Genomic DNA, 5,804 nt, shown 5'->3' with positions numbered 1-5,804 from the left:
ACGACACCGAGACTGATATGCTGCATGATGAGATCGCCGATCTCCGACCCCAGATCACAGAGCTTCGAGGCTACGAAGTCGAGGAGACTCCACTATATCCCGAGCGTTGATGTCATCATGGATCGAGAAATACCGTTTGAATTTCCCTATTTTTCCGTACTTATTATTCATGCCTATTTTTATCGTTTCCTATGACATTATGCTTGCTTTATTTCCTAAGATCTATGGACTCGTGAATTATTATTGACTCTTCACATACATACATACATACATACATACATACATACATATATATATATATATATATATATTTATCGTTTCCTATGACATTATGCTTGCTTTATTTCCTAAGATCTATGGACTCGTGAATTATTATTGACTCTTCACATACATACATACATACATACATACATACATACATACATATATATATATATATATATATATATATATATATATATATATATATATATATACACATATATATATATATATATATATATATATATACATATATATATATAATCTATATATGTATATATATATATATATATATATATATATATATATGTATATATATATATATGTATATATATATATATATATATATATATATATATATATATATATATATATATATATATATATATATATATATATATATATATATATATATATATATATATATATGCATATATATATATATATATGTATATATATATATATATATATATATATATATATATATATATATATATATATATATATATATATATATATATATGCATTATATTAATTATTGTGTTTTTTATGTCCATTATTTTATTTTGTTTTGTTTTATTTAATTTTGTTTTACTTTATTTTGATTTATTTTATTTCGTTACATTTTATTCTATCAAGCTTAAAATCAAAAAAAAAAAAAAAAACAGCATTCGTGGATCCCTATATACACCCCCCATTGCAAAAATGAAGACGAGAGAATTGAGGCCCAAGAAGCAAACAACACAGTCGGCCCAAACCATATATGAAGACATGGCGGGCGCCATGACGTAACAGTCAGATTTACCTTTTCCACTATTTATACCTTCTTCAACCTTTCCAAACCTATTCTTTTCTTCTCCAAACTCCATCAAATTCATAAAAAATTCCAAGCTTCTCATTTTCACTACAAACCAACAATTCTCCATCTTCACTTCTCCAACTCTCCACCAAAAATCCATTAAATTCCATTTTTTTCTTTCTTTTTCTATAATTACTCATTTTTCTCTACAACCTCCATTAATGACCGGAATGGAGTTTAACAACATCACTCTTCGTTGAGGAAAGCCCGATGAGAGACAAAACAAGATTTTGCAAAGATTGCAAACTCGGGAGATCCTCTCTACCAGGTACGTCGATGAAAACTGTTTGTACACTTTAGGCACATATCATAGTGTATTCTACATGCTAGACAATTTAGGATTACACGATATTTTTGCTAGTAAAGCGCCCACCTACGATAGGCTCACTAGGGAATTTTTAAGTTCCCTAATTTACACTGTCCATCCGGGCACTGCTAGCACGGTAGGTACCGTTTATTTTAGAATATTTAATGTAGAATACGAGTACACTACCGATGCTTTAGCGGGTTTGCTCAGAATGCCTTATGGTGATGGTGCTATTTGTGAGACGCCCTTAGATGCTGAATGGGCAATCGAGGCATTTACCTTTTGGAACAGATTACTAATGTGAATGTCACTTCCTTTGAAGGAATTTTGGCTTCTAATATCCATAACCCGGCCATGCGTATTTTTAGATACCTTTTGGCATGTACTATATTTAGCCGGGAAAATTCTAACAAAGTAAATGCCCGAGAATTGCTATTTTTACAGGGTTGCCTCACTGATCGCAGGATCAATCCTGTTCCTTTCATGTTGGTCCATATGTCTGTCATCCTTAAGAAAGGAGGAACCATCTCTTTCGGTGGTTTAATTACCTCAATCGCTATAGTGTTGAATCTAGACGCTGAGTTAGCCACCTTGGAACCACTCCCTCACCGCACCATTAACTTGAAGTTTTTGAAAGATATGAAATTGTGTAAGGTGCGGCGAGACAGTGGTTTCTATCTTATGATACATGGTGCAGTTGTACCCAGCGTTGTCCTACCTTGCTCTCAGCATACGGATGTGCGACATGCGAGGAATTGGATATACGATCTTGATGCTCCGCCATTTACTGGTCCTTTGCCGCCTAACGTCCCTATGGACGAAGGGCAAGGAACTGATGATGAGTATGATCGGCGCGACCAGTCACCGGCTCATGATATTCCTGTTGCATCACCTGCACACACCGCACCTTCTTCCTCTAAGCCTTTTGCAGGTACCACTCTCGGTTTCTACATTACCGAAGAGATGTGGCGCGAGCACCTGGCTCGTGAGGAAAGGCGTGACACCCTCTAGAACACCATAAACCAATAACTATCAGACAATATGAGTTTTATGGTAGCTTCCCAGCAGCGTAATGAGCGAGCACATCAGACTGTCACTGAGTCTTTGCTTGCGATCTCTAACGAGCATCAACACATGCGACAGTCTAATGAGCGTCACTTCGCTCTCATCGAGCCCACCCAAGGATCTCTCCTAGGTCGCTCTCAACAGCTGCAGGAAGGACTTAGTACTTGATCCAGACATCGTCAACCCAGGCATCCTGACCAGGGCGGTGACGGTACCTGTGCTCACCCTTAGCTCTCTCTCTCTCTCTCTCTCTCTCTCTTCCAGGTTACTCCTACCCTATCTCATACTGAAACATTGAGGACAATATTCGGTTTAAGTGTGGGAGGAGATTTTATCGCTTTTCATTTTTCCTTTATTTTTATTACTTTTTATCGCTTTCATTTACTTTTATTACTTTTTATCGCTTTCCTTTACTTTTATTGCTTTTTATCACTTTCCTTTACTTTTAGTATGTTTTGTTTTATTTTAGTTGCTTGTTTTTTTCCCTTTCAATAAAATAACATGTGTCCGACGAGTCATCTGGGTAAGTGTATCCTTATTTCCCCCATTTCTTTAACCTTACCAAAAAAAAATTTAGCCAAGAAACCAGTACATCTTGAACATTCAGGCTACAAGACAGGTTTATAATAGGATGTAAAAGACTTGGGAAAACTTTTTCAAAAATCAGTATTGTCTTAACACCTTAGGCTTCATGATTATAAGAGTCGATCCCGATACCCCATATGATGTAGCCCTAGTTTTTGTTCCAAATAGGTCCTTAAGTAGTTTATCCTAGCAGTCAGCTCTGACTTAAGCATGCTCTACGTAGGGGACCGATGAAAATAAGTGAATGATCACAAAAATCCCTGCTTTGTTCCCAAACCGCATGAAAATCCGGGCTAGGTGACTCTCACACGGTCATTTAAACTAGTAAAATAAAAACATATGCGGAACATGCAGGAGAAAAATAAAAAATAAAAAAATAATAAGCCTATTTGTTTGTTGATTCAGAGGTATCTGGTGCTGAACTTGGTAGGGTGGATCACGATCCAATCCCCCACAACTGCAAATTGGGTTAAATAAAGGGGTTATACCAACTTATGTATCGGAGCCCCATGCTTAGAAAAATAAAATAATAAGCCTATTTGTTGGTCGGTTCAGAGGTATCTGGTGTTGAACTTGGTAGGGTGGATTACAATCCAATCCCCCACGACTACAAATTAGGTTGAATAAAAGGGCTACACCAACTTATGTACCAGAGCCACGTGCTTAAGATCATAATCACTAACCGGTCACTTTACTATGAGTATGTACAGATAACGGGCTTAATGTGTTTGCACTTGAATGAAAAGGACTTTAGGAAAACAAAAAGAAGGCTTAGGTATGGTGGGGTGATGTAGATTGACTTGTGTAGGAACGAAGCCTACGACCGCAATTGCGGGAAGTGTCACTACAATACCCTTAGTTCGATTCGTTAGTACCTATCAATACATTCCTTTAATGAACTCGTAAGTCTTTTTTCCTCGAATTAACTCTAGATTGATACTGACTTTCTTGCATAAACTATAAAGAGTTTTGCTTGAGGACAAGCAAAGGTTTAAGTGTGGGAGAATTTGATCACACCGAATTACACCGTATTTTTGACTCGGATTTCACATGTTTATTAGGACTTTATTATCATTTTATTTGTATTATGCTCTCTTTTCTCTTGTTTTCAGATATTTAGCACTTTCAGACACTTTTGGAAGAAACAAAGCAAAAAGACCTAAAATTAGGGTTTTTCGGCGAAATTACACACATGGCGGCCGCTATAGGGGAAGCGATGAGTCACCAGCCCTCAACTAGGAGGTAACTGCCACGTTCCCATCATTCACCCCATTTACACACATGGCGGGAGCCATGAAGGGATGGCGGGCGACACCTTTGGAAATCACGTTCCCACTAAGGAGAAGTTGGAGGGCACCATGGTCTTTACAAACTACTGAGAATCTCTATAAATAGCTCATTTCATTTCGTTTTCTATCATCCAACGTAGTTTTACAACACTAAGCATATAGTTATCATTTGTAATAGCGATAATCCGTCACATCGGGGGGTTATCGCACCTTTGTGAGATTGTGTTGGGTCACTTCGAGTTGCTGTCGTCTTTAGCTTCAGGAGTCGAAGGTTTATTTTTGTACCAGAATCGAAGCCTCCGTTCGGAGCAGGTTCTTATTTATCGCTTTATTTATTTATTTCCCGCATCGCTTTTATTTTATTAATTTCCCACACTCGCTTTTCCTTTATTTATTTTCCGCACTCGCTTTTATTTTATTTATTTTTCGCACTCGCTTTATTTTATTTATTTCCCCCATTTGCTTTTACTTTATTTACTTTTCGCACTCGCTTTATTTTATTTATTTTACGCACTTTACTCGCTCTTTACGCCTCACATTCTAAAACATACTTTTCATCATGATTAACACCGTTATGTTCGTTTGCGTTACCATGTCTGGCTAAGTCTTTTAAAGGTTAGAATGTAAGGATCGCGGTTAAAGTAATGTTTCACATAAGGAAATCTGTAGAAATACTTTAAAGGTTGTTTTGATTTTTAACTTGAGTTTTCTAAAACAAACTTGGTTAGTTGTAATTATTCGAGTAATGCGAAAGCACCATGGCGTAGTAACTAGGAATCTTTATCACTTTAAGGAAAAACTATTTTTGAAACTGTTTTCGGACACGTTGATAGGTTTAAAATCAGTAAACTCCTTGAGTAAACTTTCCAAATCAAAATCACTTTTCAACTAAGTTTATGAGTCTCATTTCTTAAAAATAGGTTTACTACTTTAGCGTTATGCGCACCTTTTATAAGTGACAATAAAATGCCTTAATTTAAGGGTAAACTCGGTTCTGAATACGCGAAAGTGACAGTTCCTGTTAAATGGATTCTTTTCAATAGTAGAAAATATTGCCTCATAAGTAATTCTATTTTGACAATCGAAACATCATTTAACTGACGTGAATTACATTCAACCTGCCTTTACCTGCATTTATTATTTACCGTTATTTTGCAAACCTAATATCTCTTTTATACCGCCTTAGATAAACACTGTAACGATAGTATTCGATAGATTGACGATTGGTCTCTGTGGGATCGTATTCTTTTATATTACTTTGACGTTATTCGTGCACTTGTGAATCACAGCGATCAGGGAGTACATAAAGCATGTTCCTCATCTTGCATTCGGTAGAGGAGGTATTGGACGACACAGAGACCGTGGCCGACGCCACTGAGCCCCCTACCAGGTTTTACTACTCCTGTCTCCACCTTGCACTGAAACATTGAGGACAATG

The sequence above is a fragment of the Lathyrus oleraceus genome, chromosome 2, assembly GCF_024323335.1.
Source record: "Lathyrus oleraceus cultivar Zhongwan6 chromosome 2, CAAS_Psat_ZW6_1.0, whole genome shotgun sequence".
Taxonomy (NCBI): Eukaryota; Viridiplantae; Streptophyta; class Magnoliopsida; order Fabales; family Fabaceae; genus Lathyrus; species Lathyrus oleraceus.
The sequence above is the reverse complement of the archived record's forward strand: the minus strand, read 5'-3'. Positions refer to the sequence as shown.